Source organism: Lepidochelys kempii, chromosome 13 (genome assembly GCF_965140285.1).
Source record: "Lepidochelys kempii isolate rLepKem1 chromosome 13, rLepKem1.hap1, whole genome shotgun sequence".
Lineage (NCBI taxonomy): Eukaryota > Metazoa > Chordata > Testudines > Cheloniidae > Lepidochelys > Lepidochelys kempii.
This window is the reverse complement of record NC_136392.1, coordinates 21,204,798-21,229,329: the sequence shown is the minus strand read 5'-3', so window position 1 is coordinate 21,229,329 and position 24,532 is coordinate 21,204,798. Positions and strand designations below refer to the sequence as shown.

Genomic DNA, 24,532 nt, shown 5'->3' with positions numbered 1-24,532 from the left:
TTGGATTTCTGGTACCATCACTTGGATCTTTTAAGAGGCAGAGAAATGTTGGGCAGCAGATGCTGCGGAAGGCCGGTTGGCCAATCACAGATGTAAGCACTATATGGCCACTGAGCACATGAAGGGCATCAATTTTGCTTTTTGACTGTGCTATGCCTCTGTACAATAAGGACTCAACATGGTCAAAGTCTCCAGGCACTACTGTAATATTAATGTCGAACAATACTGGGATCAGATTTTACACTAGCAATGACTGCATTCAAGAAACATGCCAATGAAACCACGTTAGGACTGGCAGAGCCCTCCCACTGAGGCCCCAACTCTGCTTCAGACATATGTTGATCACAAGCTGCCAAGTGGCTGCATAAGGCATGGAGGAGAGGTAATTCCAAGAAAGTCATTGTGCAGAACAAAGAATTATAAGGTCCAAATTTTTAAAGGGGAAGTACCAGGTTGTTACATTTAGTACTTACGCATGCTACACAGAAACTGATGAGTTTACTTTCTGCAGTGCAGACTGTTCCCTAATACAGCTCTGTATCCCCTTCCCAAAAGTGTTTTTGGATTACTTTATTTATTTTGCACTTTTGCAATATGCCAGCACTAGCTTAGTATCCACTAGTCTGTCCTAATTTACTGTTACTGCAGCTGAAAAGCCAACTGCAAACACTGAAGCTATGAATTTTTCTCCCCCAGAGCCTTGCTTAAAGAACACTCTTCTGTAGCTTCAATATGGTTGATCTCTTTTGCAACTTTTTTTTTTTAAATATGCTAGTTTATGGCAATGTGTTTTCTGCACTGAACTGGGTCATTCTTTCAGTTGAACAAACTGTTCCATGTTGAGGAAGGAGTTGGCTGTATTTTAACAAAGGATTTTTCCCTTCTGACAGTGTGTTGCAAAAGACCCAAAGTCAGTTCAGAGCCAAGTTACAAAAGGTCAGACGAGGATAGTCAAGCAATGGGTGTCGTTCCTGTGTGTCATAAACCGGTAAAGGAAATGGAGGGGGGAGAAAAATGCATGAAATTTTGACCTGAAATAATATGTCTAACTAGTTATCAACGCAGAATGGGCTTTTAACCAGAAATACACCTGTGCGCCTAAAAGTGCACTGTTTCTATTTTAGAAGACCAGGCTTGTTAGAGTTTGAGGCAAATTAATGCCCATGTCTTCATAGTCACCCATCACCGTGTGTGTGAATAAGACCAAGACAGACGGACTTTTAAGTTCTACCGGTAAAAAGAAAAGGCAGCCCTCTGCTTTTTCCTGAAGCTATTCTAAAGTGCTACTGCTTTCAGTCAGCCACATGAGCCTTCACAAGGCAAAACATTCTCACTAGTTGCTATTCAAACAGCACAAAGCCTGAGGAAATGGCTTTTGTCACGGGAAGCCTGTGGAAGTTGTTGTGCTGAAACTACCGCAACACCCACAACTTGTGGGGAGGTTTGTGGAGCGGCACATTGTCCTGCAATGTACGCAGAGGCTCGCCTGCCTGGCTGCTTACCTGCCCAACTACCTCCAAATACACAGGTCAAACACAGAGGTTAACTGGAGCCTTGCATGGGCCATGGGGGTAAATTTCACCAATGATACAATGGCTTTTTTTTCAGTTGTGAATTATGAGCGGCCAAGTGGTGGAAAAGCAGCGCTCTGTGGGACACTGGCAATGTGGGAGGTCAAAGGATGGAACAAAGCTAATTTCCTACCTGCTCTATAATAATACAGATCTCTAGTGCCTAAACCTCAAGCACCTCTTGTACATTTTCTTCTGATTTCTAAGCCGTTGTTAAGGAAAGCTGGAAACTGATTTGCCCTCTCCTCCACTGGGCTCCTACATGGCAAGTGTCACAAATGAGATCACGGCTGGAGCAAATCGGGTGCAGTTTTCTGTCCATGTTCATTATTATTTATTATTTGTAGGTACCCTATTCATTGACCCATTGTGCTAGGTGCTGTGTAAACAGAATAAGACCACCATCCCTGGATTTCCATTTGTTATCAATGGGATCTGCATTGGCTGCATGCTAGCAGTTAAGGTCTTGGGGTAGAAAGTGGCAGGTGTTTAATAACGTTCAATAATGCTACACAACAGCGGAGGACAGGAAGTGAGGAATACTGCATCCAGCTGAAACTGTGGAGGGAAATTAGGGACATAGTGCAATTCTATAACTGTAATTTTGTCCCAATATCATGAATGAACATGCCTACTCTTAAAGAGTTTTGCTGAGTGTCTTAAATGGTCAAGATCCTGGACTTGAGACTCAGATGAATGAAAACTTCAGTAGGGTAGGGCCAGGTTTTCAAGTGCTCAATTGGAACTAGATTTTCAAATAAGCTCCACTTCCATTTAAGCACCTGACTAAGGACTGGATTTCTAAAAGTGCTTGGCATCCAGCTGTTCCCATTGCAAGGTCACAATATCTAAAGATCTCGGCACGCAAAAGGCTAAGCAATTTTCAAATCTGGCCATTTATTCAGGTGTCTAAATAGGAGCTCAGCACTTTGGGGAAATCTGGCCCCAATTGGGACTGCTGAATTTTTTGGAAAATCTTGCCTACATTGTCTAACATTAGGTTGTTGCATTGGTTCATCAGTGACTCTCTGAAGAGTGCCACTCTCTGAATCACCCACACCACTTCCTGCAACACCCATGTGGACCTTTGAGATCTCCCGTTCATGACTGAGTTGGCCAGATCCTACTTTCTGTGCTTGTCGTCCCAACAGATCTCACAAGAACATATGAAGGCCTCGCTGAAGACCAATCACTAATTATTCTGACTTTATATCCTGATCAGCGGACAGTGGATTTTTTAATTGGGACAGCATTCAAGAGAAACTAGACTGTGAATGTTTTCTACCTCTTTAACAGTGAGCCTATATTTCTTTGAAAGTTGATATTAAGGAGCAGATGGATCTAGATTTTCATTTGAAATTCCAACAGGTGAAACCTTGGATCCAGCAGCACTGGAGCCAAGAGGACTCACTTTCTGCTTCACTTTTCTTTTGAAAACTGTTTCTCATTTAAAATATATTTGTTGATCCACTGTAATTTGGACAGTACACTGTGGATAGAACAGAGCTTGAGAATTATTGACACTGTGAACCTTGCTTGACAGAGTTCCACTCTTTCTCTGGCAGTTTAGAATGGCACTTTGAATGTATTATCCTTACACAAGGAGATTCAATTATTTTTTATTAAGATCGATCTCTCTCTCTCTCCTAGAGATCAGCTGTGAGATAAAAGCAATCCAGTTATTTGCTGCTTGAAATGAAAAAATTTTCCTTAATATCAAGACATTTCAGTTAGTTGAAAGTAGTAGGCATCCTTCAGTTTCGAGAGACCATGGGGATGTGCCCCTGAGAGGTAAAGAATTTACTCAGTTGGTTTTATGGCAGCCGCAAACATGGCTGTAGAGATCCACTCGAGAGAGTCAATCTCTGCCGTATCTGTCACATTTAAAGGCCACGTTTTGACCCTTTGGGCTCTGTTTTCTGAGAGCTCTTTTCTCCTCTGCTAAGCTAGACGGCTTCCTCTTGTAACTCCGGACACCTTTGTTAAGCTCGTTTCCAAAGGCTGCGGTCCTGAGTGAGATCTTCCCAGTTGTCCACATCCATTTCTTTGAGGTCTCGCTTGCACAAATCCTTGAAACGCAATTTTGGGCGTCCTTTGGGTCTTTTTCCAGATGCCAGTTCACCATAGAGAATGTCCTTTGGGATGCGCCCATCATCCATTTGGCACACATGCCCAAGCCAACGGAGGCGTCTCTGTGTGAAGAGTGTTTGCATGCTGGGTATACTGACCCGCTTGAACACCTCAGTGTTGGTGACTCTGTCCCGCCAGGAGATTTGACCAAGGCAACACATAGGAAAGCTGCTGAGCCTCTTTTCCTGATGAGACAATAAGGTCCATGTCTCGCTCCCATACAAAAGTGTGCTGATAACACATGTACAATACACAGAGATCTTTGTGTGTTCTGTCAGTTTTGTTGTCCTCCCATACCCTCTTGTTCAGTCTAGATCTTGTTGTGGTGGCTTTTCTGATGTGGATGTTGAGTCAGGTCAGGCTATGCCTGCTACCGTAATGAGAGTAGATGGTACTACCTGTGGCTCATCAAACCCACTGCCTTGTGGGTAGACCGGGACGGTATAAGGCTAAGGGAGCAACCCCTGACAGAAAATCCCCACTGCCTTGTAGTTTAAAGGAACTAAGCAAATGGCACAGTCTTTCTCGTCACCCCAGGTGATTTGATAGGCCTCTTCCATGTGTAACTGCTGGGATTTCACCTCATCTAAAAATGACTTAGCAGGAAATCAGAGAGACTAAGCAGAACAACTACTGAAAGCCAAGGAAAGCAGGACTCCTGCCCTAGTATTCTCTAACGCCTAGCTACTGTGGGTTGATATGGCCAGTAACTGTGTGTGTGTGGGGCGGGGGGAGGGTTAGCCTTTGTGGCGTCACAATCCTTTAATATTAAATATTCAGCCAGTTGCAAGTAATTTCCAAACAAAACTCTACCAAGGGTGCTTTCAGCTACTATGTACAGTCCTTGCCAGGGGGTTCTCTATGGCCTGTCTGAAGAAAACCGTACAGTGGAGGGGGTCTTCCTTATGGACTGTTATGAACACCAGTAAGTAAAGGCGAAGTAGCTAAAGTAGATGTTTTACTGGCTGGTTTGCAACCTTCACAATGTGGGAGTACGGGAGACCACGCCCTATGGCTTGTTCAATATTTGAGCTCTCTGCTGAGACTCAGAAGGTGGTGTTCCTTCCTGTAAGGACAGGAGCTCACGAAGCCATTTCAATAGCTGTTTGATGGAAATATCTTTTGGTAGCTACATGGGGTGGACAAGGGAGACTTTAAAGAGCTGTGACAGCCCATTTAAAAGGGTTTTGTTTTTCCGAATAGAGGTCTCCCTGTAAACCTTACTTCAAACTATTGATGTCGTAATTAAACCTGTGGATCAGGATAATGCCTTAATATGGAGAATTTCATTTTAAGAATTCCAGACACACTGGAAGAATTGCTTCCCAGTCACTGATTAGTGTGCACACCCGTGAACTGCCAACAATCTACTAACCTCCACTTTGTATTCAAAGCTTTATACAATAGAGTATGTTATTTTAATACCTTTCAGACACCAGTTTGGGGATCTTAGAGTGCAATGTGAAAGAATTAAAATACAAATAACACCATATTATCCAATTTCGCTATATCCCTGAATATGTTTAAGGTATTAGATGGCGTTAATATTACAATTTCCCCTTCCACTAGTGACACACATTCAAAGCTCCAAGTCAAATCTTAATATGACCTGGCAAAACCAAAAATGTAGGAAAAAGTAATAAAGGAAATTACTATCATTATGCAAGTCAAAATTCATAGAATTTCTATGAAGTTACACATTACAGACTGGATTCATCATGTTAAAATAACTCCTGAAGAGGAATTAAGTATTGCCCAATTACTGTCAGATTTTATAGACTCTAGTTTCAGGGGTTTTTCTATATGTTTCAAAACTAATGTACAGATTGTCATCAAATTATGGAAATACCAGGATTTTTTTTTTACATTTACCTGAATGCAAAGGTAAATCTATAAAATTACCTTAAAGAAAAAAAGAGTAAACACTTTATATCGATATATCTAAAAGTATATCCTAAACTAGTTTATTTCTCTCCTTTACCTCTTTACCCCTGTATGAAAAAATGACGTTTACTCACCTGTAACCAGAGGGGTTTTTTTGTTGTTGTTTTTTTAAGATAACCTCTTAGCGTTCCCACTCTTGGGATGCACCAATCCTGCAGGTTGGCAGGTGCCTTCGTCTGACAACTAGGCCCACACAGAAGCCACTTGACAAAGAAATAAGGGTTACTTACCTGTAACTGCAGTTCTCCGAGAGGTGCCTCTGTGTATTCCCACGTGCGGGCCCAAGGTGCCTGCTGAGCTGCACTGACCCAAGGGTGGGAATGTGCAGAGGCCACTCGAACGAGAACAAAAGTTTTCCATCAGCTCTCTGCTAGGCAGGTGAAATCTGCGTCAGTTACAGGTTCTACTTCCTTTGAATCTTTTGTGGAATGGGTATGCAGTAACTTACATTTTGGCTACAATGTAATTTACAAAGTCTATCCAGTAATTTCATCTTTCAGAAAGCCAGATGAATCATTCTAAGACAGAATCAAGAAATTATCTGGGTCCACAATATGCCTGGAATCCTTGTCCCTCTAGAGCAGTGGTTCCCAAACTTGGTTCACGGCTTGTTCAGGGTAAGCCCCTGGCGGGCCACGAGATGCTTTTGTTTACCTGGAGCGTCTGCAGGTATAGCCACTTGCAGCTCCCAGTGGCCGCGGTTCGCCGTTCCTGGCCAATGGGAGCTGCGGGAAGCGGTGGCCAAGTTTGGGAACCACTTCTCCAGAGAGAAAACTAATTAGTCTGCTAATAGTTGTGGTTATCTACCCAAATCAGATGTCCTGAAAGGTCACTTGCAAAGGCATGCGGGAGGATAGAAGCAGAGAATGGGTTTATCCCAATTTTGTTTTTTTACGATGCATAAAGAAGGCCTGAATGCTGGGTTTTACTGAAAGTCTGTTTCCCTGATGGTCTCTAGTGGTGGTGTTGGTCCCAGGATATAAGAGACACAAGGTAGCTGAGGTAATATCTTTTACTGGACCAACTTCTGTTGGGGGAAGAGACCGGCTTTTGAGCAGATTGTTTTGTAAGTTAGACTAGATTGACTGGAGAACTAGTAGGCCTATGACAATGTCACCAGTAGGGAAGAAGTGAACCTGAAGTGCAGGGGCGGCCAACCTGTGGCTCCGGAGCACACTGCTCAACCCCCTGCTCTGCCCCAGGCCCTGTCCCCATTCCACCCCTTCCCCCAAGGCCCCTACCCCTTCCCCCAAGCCTGCCATGCCCTCGCTCCTCCCCCTCCCCCACAGAGCCTCCTGTGCATGCTAAACAGCTGATTGCGGCAGGTGGAAGGCGCTGTGGGGCTGGAGGGCAGGCGCTGATGGGGGACTGCTGATTTATTACTGTGGCTCTCTGGCAATATACATTGGTAAATTCAGGCTCAGGTTGGCCACCCCTGCTCAAGTGAGAGAGGAATGGATTTTTATCGACTGTTTAAACTTTTGATTCGTTTTGGTCTTGTTATAACCTATTTAACTAAAATTCATGGGAGAAAAACTCTATTAGGAGTCCCACATTCCATACCCTTCAATTAAGAGTTGAAAAGGAATTATTCCTCATTTATAACACTGTAAGCAAGAGGCCAACCTGGCCATGTTTCTTCTCATCTGATGTAACTAAGGTATTAGCTTGTCTCTCTTCATTTTAGATGATCCCTTCAGCTCATGGCAGGCCATAAGACTATCCCTTATTTCTCCAGAATGTAGTGAGGCTACCGTTCATTTAGCCAGTCTAAATCACTCCATGTTATCAATCGTGCGTATCGTGCAGTACAGATGATTTGTTGTGTGTAGCTTAATTGACAGCTAACAGCATGATAAACTAAACTCCAGCAGGATTCTGCACAGGAGAGCATGCTGGAAAAGTGCGTATGTAGTGTCAGCATGCAGCCCACAAAATAAAGGAATTCAAAAAACTGGTAATGGACTTACGGAGCCTTTCTTCTCCAGATCACCAGTTCAAATCCAACCCAGGTTAGCCAAAATCAAAGGAGGAACCTATGGGAAGGGAGTAAGTCTGATGCCTAGTATACATTTGTCCACTACTGCATGAAACCCGTCACCGTTACAGTTGTCAGTCATAGGCTATGTCTACCCTGTCCACCTTACAATGGCACAGCTGTGCCGTTGTAAGGTGTGATGTGTAGTTGCTCTTTATTGTCAGGAGAGAGCTCTCCCGGCAACAAAATGAAACCACCTCCAACGAGGGGTGGTAGATTCATCGCCAGGAACGTGGCTCCCACCGCCAAAGCACTGTCCACACCGGAGTGTTTTGTCATTAAAACTTTTGTCGTTTGGGGGGGGGTGTTTTTTCACACCCCCTGAGTGACAAAAGTGATCGTGTAGACATAGCCTTAGAAAGAGGCCAAGGTGCTGTAGTGTTAACTAGCATGACAGCACAGGGAAAGCTTACTGCTGCTGCCCATCCTGTGAATAAGGAACACATGGCAGTCTCCATGGCTAAGAATCCACCACTTTAACCTGCGGTAAATGAATGAGAGAGAGAGAGACATGGTAACAATGTAAATAAATCAGGGTGTTACTAAGGTTTGCAAGGACAGGTTACATTCCCAATTATGCTGTCGCAACCTAACTATGCTACTATTTTATTCTAAATCTGCTTTAAGTCTGAAACCCTGAAGTATAAAATTATTTAGCTACTGGCAGATTTGCTGAGCTGCCAAAATCCACTCAGCGTCTGGGGCCAAGGGAGGAAAAACCAATCCAAGCAGTTGCTTTCTTCTAGTTTGGAGAGGCAAGAAGAGAGCATGTAAGCATCTTAATGAAACAGCACCAAAGTGACAGCCTGTCAAGTGGGATAAAGCATAGGAGGGTAAGAATTCCCCTCTATACAGAAGCCTGCAATGGGGTTGCTGTAATCACCTGTAGGGAAAAGATTAAGTGGATGCCTGTCTACAATATCAGGGGGGAGAAATAGCAAGTCTGCAGGGCTCATCTCTGATCAACTCAAACACTCAAGATAGCTTCAATTCATAGCAAAGCTCTTCAGTGTAATACTCTTAAGATCAACCAGGCAAATCCTAAATCAAGCAGATCAGTCAAGTGGCCAATGTGAGGCAGGATAGCCAAGATCATCATAGAAGAGAGAGGCTTCCAGCAAGACTTCACTTAATGCACAATCTTGTAAACACCACCTTGCATTGGTAATTGGAAAGTAGCTCGGGAAATTCTGCCTCCCAAATCCCTATACCCAGGGTAATACGCAGAGCCCTGAGGCAATCTGCTTCTACACTGAAAGGATTTGGGAGTCACTAGCCACAAGCCTCTAAATTTAGAGCCTGCTGCTCTATTCTGTAACTGTCATCCCCTTCCCCACCCCCATGCTAAAGCTGGACAAATCTATCTCAGCAGCATTCTGAAACTGCCAAGTATGATTGGTGAAGTGGTGCCAACCAAACTGAAGACACCCTGATCTTCATCTCTTTGATTACAGAAGTTTCTGCTCTAAGCAATGGTATCACAAAATCCCTGGGCAGACTAGCTGGAAAGAGATTTCATTTCCCAGCACTGAAAAAGTTTAGTTGTCCCAAGTCTGTGCCTTACTTTCAATTGCTTTTATCATTTTAAGATACAGTAAACATCAGTTCACTTACAGCCCATGCAGACTGTGCAAAGACATGCAAAACCAGCAAAGTAAGGAGGCGTCTATGTTAGAGAAATTGTTGGCAGCTTCCCTTTTGTTTTCAAGGCAATTTCCACTAACCACTCCCACCCCACTTTCAGTCAACTTCTAGGCCCAATCTACGCTACCGAGTTAGGTCAATGTAAGAAAAATAATTTTTCTAGAAACTCTCCTTGCGTGGCATCCCCCATGTGATTTTGGATGCTCTCATTCAGAGGTGAAGTGGCCTTAGTTTACCATAGCTCAGTCTTTCTTAAAGGCCTCTTCACTTCTGAATGAGAGCAAAAGCACCATAGGAAAGCAGCAGAATAAACCCCAGAAAGAATATGCTTTGTGCAGGTAAGTGCAGGAGAGAGCATCATTTCATCTTGGCTGTACCACACATAGGTATTTCTCCTGCCATCTGCAATCTACTTAGAGGCCACTCAGGAGTCCAGCCACTAAATTTAAAACTTAAGGAGGAGTCTAATAAACTGCCAAATGCTTCTCCATTTGAGTATGTGGGGCACTCAGCACATTTTGCTATGGGTGTGTGTAGTGGGTCTGGATGGTAGGAGGGTAGACAATTTACAAGTCATCTTCAAAATGATTCAAATTCCTCCACATAATTTTTCCAGTGAGAATAGAACAAAGCTACACAAAAAAACAAAAGCCTTAATGCCCCTTACATACACACTCTCTTCAACAAGTTTTGGCCCAAAAAAGCATCCTTTGCCTTCCATCTAAGGTATTTATATGGCACCTGTTACCATATCATCTGAGCGCCTCGCAATTTGAAATGTAGTTGTTATTCTTACCAGGGCAGTGCTATTATCCCTGTTTCACAGGTGGGGAACTGAGGCACAGAGAGACTAAGTGACTCGGCCAAGGTCACATGGGAAGTCTATGGCACAGCAGACAATTGAACCCAGGCCTCCCAAGTTCCCTAGAGAATGGATCTTCCTTCCGATAGAAATATCAGAGGGAATTATATTCATCCTCAGTTTCCACATCAAAGTACTAAGTAACAAAAAGAGTATCCCAAACTACACAGGTATAGACTAAATTATCAGAATTTTTCTCCTGTCCAGCCTAATGTGCCAGTAATGGTGTTTTAGTCAAAATGTTTCTTTTAAAAAAAAATCAATTGCAATGTTATTGGTGTGACAATATGAACAACTTCTTTGGTACAGCAGACAGAAGAAATGCAAAAGCATGTGCAAGGGGGCTGGAACAATTTGTGTAATGGGGGTGCTGAGAGACATTGAACCAAATTGTAAACCCTGTACAGGATGGAAACCACTTCAAATTCCAGCTCCTATGAGCACTTGTAAAACTTTAGATCACGGTGGGAGATGAGCAGGGTATTGTTTTGTTTTGGAGGGTTGCCTCTTCTAAGCAAGAACACGGTAGAACAGTTCATAAGTTTAATCTTGGCATTATATCTTCATTTATAAATATGTACATTCAGAGAAGCACTAAAGAGAATATGACCATGTCAATAGCAGGCCAGACTTCAATAACCGTGCATCTCACTGGCCATTTGCACATACCTTTATCTTGAATGTACGCGTAACTATGGTATTGACAAGCACAAACTACGCGTGTAAACGTACTAACAGAGTTGTGAGGGAAAAAATTTGATAAATACATTTTATTCTTGACCTTTTAGCCCCTAAAGGAAGTTTGTCTGTAAGCTGGAACCACTGAGTTATGAAGAAGCAAGCACTAAGGCTCCCAAACGGTACCCTTTTCCATTCATGGAAATTAGAGATGGAAACCTCTACTAAAAGGCTGCTGACTACAGAGGGACATTACAAACTCAGGGAGGATCTTCAGGCCTCCTGCATGGTGGATGAGTTACAACAGATGACACTGGGTGTTTAAAAAAAGGTCACAACAGCTGAAGATGACCCAACCATTTCTGCGAACATCTTTAGGATACAGGTAATTTTGTAAATGATAGAAGTGCTGGGCAATAGATTTAGAAAAACCCATATAAGACGACATTGTGTGTTAGGATAATATAGGATACATGGTGAAAAGTCAAAATAACCAAGTTGGGTCTTGCCAAGAAACTTCTGCAGTGTTTAAATCGCCAGTGGCCTAGCATTTTACTAATTATTTTTTTCATGTTTTGTATAAGCTATTTAATTTGTCAGCTTGCTGCTACCCACGTATCTCAAGCAGATGCTTCAAAAGGTAACTAAAATGTCTGCTTTTGGTGGTGTGCATTGCAAGGGAAATCTCACCTATGTTGCTAGTTGGGAAAACCCTAGAGTACTATGGACACACACATTGTGTGTGTAAGCTTGAGGACAGACAAAAGGAGGAAAATACTGAACACCTTGTGGTCCGTTCTGGGAAGAGCTTTGCAGTTTTAAGGAGGTGGTTCTGGCCACCTGTTCAACAGGCGATGAATTTATTCTGCATTGTTTCAATCCCATCATCTTTTTAAAGGTCACCAAGATTAATTATTATTTTTTAGAAAAAGCAAAATGTAGTCTCTAATAAGATTGTATTTTTAAAAATGGTTTTCTTTTCTAGTTGATAAGTGTGTGGCCAGTGCATTCTCAACCAAAGCAAAATGCTGGTTCTATCCTTTATTCCTGGCAAAACACCATTCCAAAGCAGCTGCCTAACTAATAGAATACTGGTAATTTTGGTTAGCAGCCTTTAGTCAGGGCTTTCAGTCTGAGGATCCAATTACACACTATGAAAGTATCACATGATTTGAACATCAGATGTCATATTTTAATTCTGACCCCACAGTTTGATAAGGATGAATACAGGTCATCCCATCACAAGAGCTAGCTCAACAACTTCCACAGATATGCCTCAAATGGGGCATGAGTAATCCGACTGAACCGGTAACCATAGGCCTACTACTACGTTGCCTGAGGACCAAGCTGTAAGATGTAGCACTAGAAAAGAAACCCCAAATCAAATGTTATCAACTCCCCCTTATTATTTCTGTTACAGTAGCACCTAGAAGACCAGGGCTTGCATTGTGCTAGGTGCTGTATAGACACGGTGTGAGAGCTAATCCTTCTCCCAAAGAACCTACACTGTAAATAGACAAGACTGATGGGAGTGGGGAAGGAGAGGAAAGAGAGGGATGAAGTGACTTGACAAGGTCACAAAGCAGAGTCAGTGGCAGAATTAGAATCCACATCTCCTGACTCCCAATCCAACAGCCCATCTATTAGACCACACTACCTCTCACTCCCTATTAATTTGCCTGTAGATTACAACATCATAATGGCTTTTAAATACTTCAGTTTCAGCTCAGGCATCACTTTGCTTGGGCACAGGCATCATCACACTGAACAATCCCATTCTGTTAATACACCCCTCTGGAATGTTTGGCCCTTTAAAATGGGCAGGTCTCATCAGCAGTGCTGGCCACATCAGTGGGTGGCCCAATATGAGAAATCAGATTAACAGTAGAGGAAGCACAATTAAAAGAAATGGAATGCATATGCCCAGCTCAGTTCCTTTCACTCTTTAATACAGGTGTTGGAAGTAGGGACTGAGCAAGACTGCCAAACTGAATTTTATCCTAAATTATTATTTTCTAGTTCGAGTTATCTCAGAGCCAAGCTATGCACTTTTAAACTCTATTCCTAGGAACAGGTGTTGAGAACTAAGGTTCACCCAAGATGTTTTCCCATGACTTCAATAAATCCTGCAGACATTGTGGGCTTTGTGCACAGAAACTATTTAAATAGGGTGGGGAAGAATCAGCTCATACAAAACACAAATAAACATGTTTCGCATTTGTGATCTAAGAAAAAACTGTAAAGCAGGCTGAATGCATATTAACACCCATGCTAGCATAATCCTTTGAAAACAGAAAGGAAATTTTTATAAACTATTACTTTTTGTGAAAAATAACAGAGTTCTAAGAGCACGGATACCAATAGTTTATTTCCTTAAAGCTTCTTAATGCAATATCAGAAACCCACCATGTGGCAAAGCAGGCTTGTCATCAGGCAGCGAGGATGACATGTTCCTACAATACCTCTGAGCTGTCTTTATGAATAAATGCTTAAGTAACTAACAATGTTGTTTCAGAGTAGCAGCCGTGTTAGTCTATATTCGCAAAAAGAACAGGAGGACTTGTGGCACCTTAGAGACTAACAAATTTATTTGAGCATAAGCTGTTGTGAGCTACAGCCATGCATCCAATGAAGTGAGCTGTAGCTCACGAAAGCTTATGCTCAAATAAATTTGTTAGTCTCTAAGGTGCCACAAGTAACAATGTTGTGTTCTGCAAACGTAACACAAAGAGAGCCACTTGGCTCACCTGAACTCTTTACACACAAGTCATCCACCTAGATTTTTCATTATTCAGTGGAGAATACCAGGAGATGTACATATGGTTTAAAAATGTGTCTGATAGGTCCCACCCCAAATAATTCGCCACCACAACCAGAATTAATAATGGCAGTGTTAAGCTGCAAAGGAATGTTATCACATGACTATTGCCAGCTCTGCTGTTTATAAGGTAGGACAATTCAAAGTATGTACATGAGGGTACCAAAGTTCACTGAATTTGCAGGATTACTAGTGTAAGGTGTTTGGGGATTTGATACACACACAGTGGGTCAAAAAGCTAGTAGTCTTCAGTCAGACAAACTCTAAGAGGACTGAGTAAGGGTTGCAGGTGCATCCCAATGTATCATTCACTAAAATCATTGAATACTACAGGGCCAATTATTTATCTTTAGGGAGAGAAATTGTTAACAGTCTAGTTTTAGTACACAACAGGGAGCGTGTCAGGAAAGCAATAGGTTCAATAACAATATCAGCCCACCTTTAATGCTCCTAACAAGGAAATATCTTCCTAAAATGGCATGTGGGCTATCCATCCTGACTGGGTGGTGAAGGACAGATAGGGTGGAAACTTTCACAGAATTTCAAAATCCCCAACTGTGGTAAGAGGTGGTTATTTGTTGCATGAATGAGTTTTGGGTGAACAAGTCAGGCTGCTGGCTTACATTTGCTCATAAGACGTTTAACAATAAATTTAACGGATTCCGATTTTGTGAATCGGAGGGATTCTGCTTTGCTTCAACACAAGACTGTTCTCTAAAGCTCTGCAATACTGAGACAGAAAACAGAGTGCAATTATTGGCTCAGGCCTCTTATCTGGAGATTAGCAAAAGTGGCACATGCATTGCTTTTCTGCAACCCCTTTGGCCAAATACAGGTAGGAGCAGTGGTGATAGATTCAAAGACTTTAAGGCCGGAAGGGACCATCATGATCATCTAGTTTGACCTCTTGCACACTGCAGGCCCCAGACCCTCATCCTCTCCTGCAATAGGCCCATAACCTCTGGCTGAATTACTGAAGTCCTCAAATCTTGATTTAAAGACTTAAAGTGAGGGCTGCCATAGTATAAGCTCAAGGGATATTTTCTGAGGTGGGGTTGGGCAGAGAATGGGAGAGAGGGGAGTGATAAGTAAGTGGTTGTGTTAAAATCATCCCATAGAGGACCCTCCAACACTCCCCACATACATATTTAGATCCCACTCTATGCCCTTGCTGGTGATGCAGAATCTGCACTCAGCTGCCTGCAGCCCCAGTGCCAAGAAGGATTCATGAACAACACAGCCGAATGACATGGATGTATTTGAAGCTGACTTTGTCCTGTCAATAGATACAAATTTAGGGGCAAAGCCTTTCCTCAGGGGTCCCTTGAGAGCATAACCAGCGTGGCTGCACAGGGGCTCTGGCCCCTGGGCGGAGTGCAGCACAGCATTCCCTTGCCGAGTACTCATGTGCAGGCCACAGGAGGCGCATGAAAGGCAGGAAGGGGAGTGCAGCGTCCCCTCCCCCCCTACCTGGGCGCCTATACCTCAATAAAAGACTGTGGCTGGCCCAGGTCAGCTGACTCAGGCTGCGGTGCTAAAAACTGCAGTGTAGATGTTCGGGCTCAGGCTGGAGCCTGGCCACTGAAACCCCACGAAGGGGAAGCCTGGCCTCCAGCCTGAGGCTGAACGCCTACACTGCTATTGTTAGCCACGCATCCCGAACCCCAAGAGCCCGAGTCAATTGACCCAGGCTGTGAGACTCGACGCCGCAGGTGTCTTATTGCAGTGTAGACGAACCCAAATATTTCAGTCACTGGGCTACATTAGCTTCCAAGAGAGCGTCTCCCAGCAACTCTATGGCCTGGAAGTCGGACTCATTCTCCCTCTGCCTTTCAGCATCCTTCTTGCAGGACCTCAGAATGGGTGCTCAGGCCAGTGACTGGGCTCTTTATTTGATCTTTAGTTATTAAATAAAACAGGTATTTTAGTATCTCATTCAATCACGCATTCAGAATATATAGGTACCCTCTAAAATTAACACAGAGCTACTCAGTTTTCACTATAAATGCAAGAAAAGGGATGTAGATTGAAATATGGCATGTTTCTCTGTTCAGACCAACCCTATGCATTCACACATGTTTTTTACGTTACGTGTTTATACACAGAAACTATAAAATACCAAAACTGCTACTTACCTGTAAAATGTATTGCTTTCCAGCTCTTCCTCCTTACTTGTACGCATTGTTCAAGTGGCAGCAGTCCCTTCAGCTGCAGTCAAGATTCAGGGCTCTAAGAAACAAGAGAAAATGTCACCCCAAAATTTACTACTGTGGTTCCAAAGGGAAACATGACCTTTCTATAAATAATGATACAAATACAAACTGGCCTGGAGTTTGAGTTGATTGCACAAGTCACCACACATTCACAATGCCTTCTGCCCATATATAGACCCATATATAGAATAAATTGGTTAGTCTCTAAGGTGCCACAAGTCCTCCTTTTCTTTTTATATAGACTATAGTAAATCCTCAGGAAAGTACCCAGTAATGTCTCCTCCAATTGCTCGTTTAATTAGAAAGGAGACCCATTTATTTAAAGTTAGTTTAATAAAATGGATTCGTTTCTGAGCACTCAGCTAGGTACCAAGATCTTCAGAACTGCATACGGCAAGATGAATATGCACCATAAAATGAAAATGCAGCAGCTACAACACTAGTTATCTGTAGCTGTTCAGCTGGTTTCTCAAAGTAGCTGAGAACTATCAAGATTAACTAGCCAGGAACATGTTTGAAGTGGCGATTGCAGCAGCCGAACCAACAGGGCTGCAGCCTGCAGCTATATATAAACCTGCTGTTTTACTTTTAGCTTTGTGCTCTCTCTCCCTGCTCCATTTTCCTCAGCTGCTGTCCAGTCTCATACACTCCCTGCCATAAACAGCGAAGTCAGCCCAAGATATTTCATAATTTGTGAACATATCCTTATGGAGGGATAAATGACCAAGTAGAGGTCTGGAACTAAATTCAGAGACAGATAAAATTATATGTAAAAACTCTCCTGGAAAAAGGTGTGCTAAAAGTCATACCAGGATAGGAAATCAGAAGACCATACTAGATTTTCCAGGAAGGAAAATTCACACTTGCTAATTGCTTCTTGCTAAAGCTTGGGGGTGGGGGAACTGTCAGTAGCCTCACTAGCTGCCTAGAGCTTAACATATCTCTTGCAACCTCCAATAGAAAGCCCCAGCAAAGCAGTCTCACTGCAATCCAAAGCACCTCTGTCTTCTGCATCAGGCAGCTGTTCCCAGCCACAAGTCCCTTGCCAAATCTCTGCTGTTTATTAGGCCGCTTCTTTCAGGTTAGGATCTGCTGAAGATAAGCAGCTCTCTGAACTACTTCATTTTGGTCAGAGAAATGTATTCAATGAAGTATAAAAGCCATTTTTCCATCAAGACGACCAGTGCAGAAATGTGTGTAAAGTGGTGGTGGAGCAGATTTCCCTTTTATTGAATGTTAGAAGCTTCCTCTAGCACCCCCACATTACCAAAACCGGACATCACACTAATACAGTTAGAAACAAACAGGAGCCAAATTATCTATATAGATCTGGGAAGAGTTCAAAGAGGTGATCATTCAGGCCCTATATGTGCCAACAGGGTTAGATGGTTTGTGGATTTTTAAGCATATTAATTATCCATACTATTCACAAAACAACCCGTGTATGGAATCGGACATCTCCCTTTCAATAACATGGAGTCACTTACTGGGTCTTAGTCATTTGATAGCATATCAATGTCATTTTTCAATTTAAATACAGAACGATGTATTGTGGAATTAAAAAAAGCTTACCATTTCTTCAAGGGTATTAAGCAGCACACACAAACATACTCTACACTTTTCCCTTTATCAACAGCAACTTCTGTTCCTGCTCTTAAAAGAAAAATGACTTCTCTGCTGTAGTTATTCTCTTTAAAGCCTGTTTGATACCACTATTCCTGTGATCGCATGACTCCGACTTGGAAGTTACTTTCACTATATCTAAGGCCTCCTCTCCACCCACGCCAACTCACAGGGTTCGGATGACTGTTTGGTAACTATAACAGCAAAGAGCAGTTTGTGATGTCATAGAAACCTTTATGAAGGCACATCAGTTTCCTGGGCTGTACTTTCATGGGCCAGATTTTTTTGAAGGTATGTGTGCACATGCATTCAGTGGTTTTCAACCAGGGGTAGGCATACCCCTGGGGTTATGCAGAGATCTTCCAGGGGGTACATCAATTCATCTAGATATTTGCCTAGTTTTACAACAGGCTACATAAAAATCATTAGCGAAGTCAGTACAAACTAAAATTTCATACAGACTGACTTGTGCATACTGCTCTATATATTACATATTGAAATGTAAGTACAATATTTATATTCCAATCAATTTCTTTTATAATTATGTGGTAAAAAGAAGAAAGTAAGCAATTTTTGAGCAATAGTGTGCTGAGACACTTTTGAATTTTTATGTCTGATTTTGTAAGCAAGTAATTTTTAAGTGAGGTGAAACCTGGGGGTACACAAGACAAATCAGATTCCTGAAAGGGGTACAGGAGTCTGGAAAGGTTGAGAGCCACTGCATTAGTGCATAGATCGTGACCTGTGCACACAAAAATGGACATGCATTTTGGAAGTCTATCCCTGTATTTGACAGGTCACAAGAGTAACAGAACAAGGGACGGGGGGAAAGTTTAATGAAAAGTTTAATGCCAGGAAAAGTTTAATGAATAATAAGAGACAAACACTAGAGTGCTGATCAAGTGCTTTTTATTCTAGTAGCCTGCATAAAGATCTTGTAACAACAAGCACAAGGTTGAAAGTCTTATAGGCAGCTTATCTGTAATTCTTTCTGTGATAGTAGCAATTAGATAGATCCATAGTTTTCATAGATCCAAGCTCATCTTTACAATTATTCACTGTCCATTTATTTCAGAGTAGCAGCCGTGTTAGTCTGTATTAGCAAAAAGAAAAGGAGTACTTGTGGCACCTTAGAGACTAACAAATTTATTTGAGCATAAGCTTTCGATCGGATGCATCCGATGAAAGCTTATGCTCAAATAAATTTGTTAGTCTCTAAGGTGCCACAAGTACTCCTTTTCTTTGTGTCCATTTATTGTACAGAATATCAATAGCAGTCTCGGTCCAATTCACCTGTAGACAATAACCATATAGCCAAGATTTTAAGAAGTGACTCGTGATTTTGAATGCCTGGATTTCTGGGTGCTCAAATTAAGAAAAGGGACCACATATGCAGAGAGTCGGTGTTTAGCATTTTCTGAAAATAAGGTACCTTTTAAGGTGCCTCAATTTGGGGGCATCAAAAATTTGAAGCCCCCCAAATCACTAGTCACTTTTGTAATGGCTAGATGCAGCTTTTCAAATATGGCAGTGTGAACCCTTACCCAGCATGCTTATAAACCAATACAGGCCAGTTCTTGACAGGAATACAGAACCCAAGGTCAAAAAAGGGGGGAGCTTTGCTGCTGCTGTGACAGCTAAACACCCTGTTGGAGAGTCTGGGCTAAAACTGCAGGCATGGGAGAAGTGTGTGTGAGAATGAGAATGACCAACAGTGAAACTGTCCACAAAAAGTATCGTCAAACGGACAAAGATGACTGTTAATGACTAAACTCTTTCAGAGAGAGGAATCTTAGGGGTTCCTTGTAATAATACATATTCAAATTTTTCCAGTTTACTGTGACTCTTTATATTAGTGATTTCCAGAGAAGCCGTATTACATACTAAGGATATTCCCCAAATTGCCAGCACCACCTATCTTTTCTGCTCTTCCAACTAACCACAACCTCCTCAAGAAAGCAGCAAAGCTGAGCAGATGTTTGATACATGAAAACTAAGTACTTACATATAGAACACTTTCACGAAAGGGGAGAGGTGAACCGATTCCTCAACATTTCATCCAAAGCTTCAGTCATCTGTCCTAACACCTGTCATCCTGCTTCCAGGCATCAGTTTCATTTCAGTATTTTCTTGGATGGCTGTCAGTAAGCCACATGTTTTCGTATTACTGCATAGGGCACAGGGACTGCTCAGCACAAAGCCTACTTAAGGGAAATGTAGTTGGAGCGGATACTTTGTATGCATACTAGGGAAGGTAGCACAATAACAACTTCTCCAAGCCTCTCTCTGCAGGAGGTCAAGCAGCTAAAGAGGGAAGTGACACTTGTGGAAGGAAACAATTTAACTATCTGATGACCTCCAAGAGGGGTTCTCAAAATGTGTTACTTTCTTCCAGCTGAGTAACAGCTCCAGGGCTGTGGAGAAGCTACTCCTCTGATCAAGCACTCTGGCATCAGTCCTCCTACTTCAAAAAGGGAACTAGATGAATGCCTTCTATAGTACAGCTGAGGGAATCACCTAGGCTCACTCGCTGGGCTGCTCCCTCTCCTATGCTTCCTAATGTCTGTAATAATGGGGTGTGCGGGGGTGTTTAAAAGTTCTCGTCAGCCTACTCCAAGGCAGTAATTTGTGGTGGCTCCTATTAATTACCTAGAAATGATTGTCTTGAACTAAGTTCTGCTGTTTATTATGCCTCTTGAGTTGATTGACATTCACACCTTCCATGCCAACAATAACAGCAGTTCCACAATGTCAGTTCCATTTCAGTGAGACCAAGGGGACAAAGGATTTCATTTATCTACACATTTCTAGCAAAGGAAAAATTTTCAGATACGGGTGCCTAAAGTTAGGCATACAAGTGGCTTGATTTTCAGAGGTGCTGGGTACCTGTAGCCCCCATTCATTTCAAAGGGATCTGTTCTGAAAAATCAAGCCACTTATACCGGGGTGCCTAAATACAAATGTAGGTCCTGAACTTTAGATACCCACTCTGGAAACATTAGTCCACGCAGTTAAGTCCCTGTAATCTTGCACTTTTAAAACATACCTAGGTGCAATCTGTAGCCAGCTAGCTAAAACTCACATTTAAATATTGAGCATTATGTTTTTAATGGTCTCAAAAGAACAGTGAGCAAGAACAATAATGTAGGCCTTTTAAAAATTTTGTATTGTTTCTCATTTTTCATTTTGGTAAGGGCGGTGATGAGTGAAAGGTGGCAAGGGACAAGCATCCTTAAACCATTTTAATCATGGTGTCAATGGTATTAGGTGCTCTTTCCGTAGAAATTCCTGCTCAGGTGCACAAAGGCTGCACTGAGATAGGTATGCAGCCAAGGAGAGGTTCTCTTTCTTGAGGTACTGGCAGGAATTATGAGGATTTTCTGTCTTGTTCTAAGACAAGCAGGGATCATCTGGTCTGCTCTTGCCTCTGAGGTACAGAGTGTGCAGTTGATGGCATAATGCATTTTTTGTACAAAGCTGGTTTCTCGCTGGCATTGCTCACAACTGGTTTCCTGCAAACCCAAAGAATGCGTAGGGAGCAGTGATGTGGTACATACCCCAGGCTGGAACTAACATTGCTGGTGAGAGCTCAATTAAGGTGCCTGGAGGCTGGGCCAGGCCCAACTGTTGATGAAGCCCAGCTGAGGGAGATGCTGAGTGGTGTGAGCATAACAGGAGGAAGCCTAGATGAGATGGAACTGCTGGGAGCAAAGGGAAGAACTCTCCAGTCCCTCTTGGTTGTCAGAGAGTGGAGGAAAGGCCTAGAGAGAGGCAGGAATACGGAGAGCCTAGGAAAGGCCTGTGGGAAAGGGCCTGAAGGAAGGTCAAGGGAGGCAGCAGGTGGTAGATACTCACCACAAGGTCCCAGAACTGGAACCCAGCAGAGAGGGAAAGCCTGGGCTCTCCTACTTGCCACTAGGAAAGAAGATGCAGAAACACCCTGATACAAGGGGGAGGAGGGCGAATGAGTTTGGAGCCAGGCCTCTAGGGAGAAAACCCTGGGAGGTGCTGCTCTGCCCAAGAGCAGAAGGATAATCCTGCAGAGCCTGGGATGAGGCGAAGAGTCTGTAGAGCAGTGAGCCATCGGGGCAAAGAGTTATGTTTATTTGAGTTGAGTTTATTGTCCTTTGTTTATCCTGGAAGAGGTTGGACTAAACATGACGTGGCTCGAGGCCTGAGCCATGAAACAAGGCTGATCAGCAGAGGGTCCAGAGCAGCAATCAACAGGGGGTGAGAGGAAAAACTGCTATGCCAAGCCCAGCCACAAGAGGGCACATCTGGGGTGAGTCAACTCTTCTATAGAGGCACTGTTTGAATTCTGTTTGCCTACGCTTTCTAGGCTTGTTCAATAACTATGTATTTCTCAGCCACTCTGTGTAAAGGCTTATCTCTCCAGAGGCACATTTGTTTGCCAGAAACTGGGAATGAGCGACAGGGGATGGATCACTTGATGATTACCTGTTCTGTTCATTCCCTCTGGGGCACCTGGCATTGGCCACTGTCAGAAGGCAGGATACTGGGCTAGATGGACCTTTGGTCTGACCCAGTATGGCCGTTCTTAAGTTCTTAAATATTGAAGTCAGAACTACTCTCTAGATGATCTAGGGAGACTATCCTGAGTTAAAATTCCAGTTCATATCTTACACAGAGCTGGGAATTCACCCTCTTTAGTAATTGTTAGGAAAGGCAGCTACTGTAGAAAGAACATCCTCAAATGCACTGGATTTCTCATTTCTAACCCAAGTCTCCATATGATTTAGTGTTCTGAACAGACTGTTCCATCAAGGCATAATGAAATAGATTCATTAAACTTCATGGACATTAAATTGCATTTTGGAACTGAGGAACATGAAATAGTTCCAGTCAGTACCCATTTCTGCAGGAATGAGACTGCAGACTTACAAAAGATTTTAGTGACTACATATACTAAATTATCTCAAGCTTCCTGTGGAGAGAAAATAGCCCTCTTGTGCGGCAGAACCCCAGAGTTTCTGTGGACACACACTCTTGGAGGGGACCTTTCCTCAGCTTCCACTACTGAACCAATCCAGATTCATGGAGGATGTTTTCTTTCAACCAGCTAATGGAACCAGACATATAGTTTATTTTCAAGCAACATCCTCAACCCCCAGGTACTTAGGCTCACTATTTGTCCCAGAGGAGCCAAATCATGCTCATCTTACTGACTTACAGGAATACTCATCTAAGGCAAAGGGTGGCTGGTTTGTTTTTCAAACACACCCAGGTAACTTTAGAGCACATGTCTCACTGAAGGTCAATGGAACTTGAGCTCTCAAGTCACTCAGGTGCTTTGGAAAGTCTTACCCAGATAGGAATGCTCACTACAGTTCAGATCCTTCCTACTAATTTTTGCCATGGAGGGACTATACTATGCAGAAAACATGCTCAGAGCAGCCAAGCACTTGTTGTAAGAAGGGGGAGATAAGCCTAAACTGTACCATTCCTTCCTCCCACCCATCCTATATGTATTCAGCATGTTTGGGGCTCTGGGAGTTTATAGGTGGACATGTTTAGGTGGGGATGGGGAGTGTGAAGTCGGGGGCCTCTTTCCCAGGCAAACATGCAGGAAAATATTTGCACTTAGGGGCAGCATTATCTGCATAATTCTTGATCCATGCAACCCGATCTCCTCAGGGGACGGGGCTGAATGGGAAGAGGGGAAGAACTCTGCAGTCCCTTTCTGGGAGGGTAAGGCAGCTTTAGACGGAGCAAGGCTACAAGGGAAATGGGAAGTTATTGAACAGCCAGAAACACAGTGCTTCTCACGGTGAAACATACAAGGTATCTGCAGGACAGGGTGGAGGGGGGCCCCATTTGCCCCATAACTGCAGTCTACAACACAAGCAAACTAAATCCACAGCTAGTGCATCTTGGATATGTTTGTATCTGAGAAGTTCTTGGCTTGGGGAAAAAACTAATGCAAGTTCTGGGACTGACTTTGCTTTCATAATTCTCCCAATAATGAACATAGACATTCTGAAAAACAAACCAGGCAGTGTTTCCGCCAACATGATTCTGAACCTGAGAGCACATCCTGCACATACCCTGGGGGTGCAGCCATTGCTACCCATGCGCTTGGCTGACGAAAACAACTGGGAACAAATATTTATTGTGACTGCTGGGAGATAACATTTCAGAAAAGTGGGAAGAAGAAAATCAAAGAGAGCCATTCCTGAGAACTCTGCGCTCTGGCAGTTCAATACCTTCTGCGCACAAGACGGTATGCTGCTGTGAACTGGCCCCAGCTAGGTTGCAGTTAAATTTCAATGGAGTGCTTTTCTGTCTTGTTTAGACTGCAGGAATTCTTTTAGCAAACTCTCGTGACACATAAAATAAAATTAAGATCAAAAGCAAAAAAATCCTAAAACAGGTTTCCCCCATTCCCTGAGAAAAGTGAGGGTGGGCGGGAACCAACCCAATTTATTCCCCAGGCTTCAACTCAACAGGAAGAAATCAACTGACCACAAGAAAGGGTGCTACGAGAGCACAGGCAAAACCTCGAAACTCTTGTGTTTCAGGCTCTGAGTGCACTGTAGCAGATATGACTAATAACCTAATAGATTCCCTTACAGGATCAGCTTCTTCCACAGACCATTTCCTATCTTTACTTAAGACTCCAAGCTCTTTGGGACAGGAACTCTCTTTCTGCTAGTGTATGAACAGTGCTTAGCCCAAAAGGGCCCTGATCAATCTACAGGTGTTCCTGCAATACAGATAATCCTGTCTAACACTAAACTCTCCATGCTCATTGACTTCAGCTTTGAAATTGTGCTTAGTTAAAGCTACGTGATCATATTTCTGTATGTCGTGTTTGCTAACTTAATGGTTACAAAAACCAAGCCACACTTACAATTTTCACAGCATCTTTTAAGCTAATTAAGAAGGGATGTTGTCAACTTGAAATCTGGGCAAGTTCCAAATGAGTTTTATGTGATACACCAGCTGCCAAATTTTTATGGCATTAGTCACATTTACTGCTGCTGTGTGTCT

At 42.9% G+C, this 24,532-nt stretch overlaps 1 protein-coding gene across 5 annotated transcripts in view; it reads right to left on the bottom strand.

Annotated features, from left to right (window-relative positions):
• Positions 1 to 24,532, bottom strand: part of ZHX3 (zinc fingers and homeoboxes 3) — a 68,220-nt gene that overhangs the window by 21,419 nt on the left and 22,269 nt on the right. For 2 of the 5 annotated variants that reach the window (XM_073309706.2, XM_073309711.2), the window contains exon 2: positions 15,821 to 15,914. The gene's annotated coding sequence lies outside the window, so the exon portion shown is untranslated. Of the gene's footprint in view, positions 1 to 15,820; positions 15,915 to 16,011; positions 16,237 to 16,268; positions 16,348 to 19,526; positions 19,694 to 24,532 lie in introns of those variants that run through there. The other 3 variants (XM_073309708.2, XM_073309709.2, XM_073309707.2) reach the window with 3 other exon arrangements.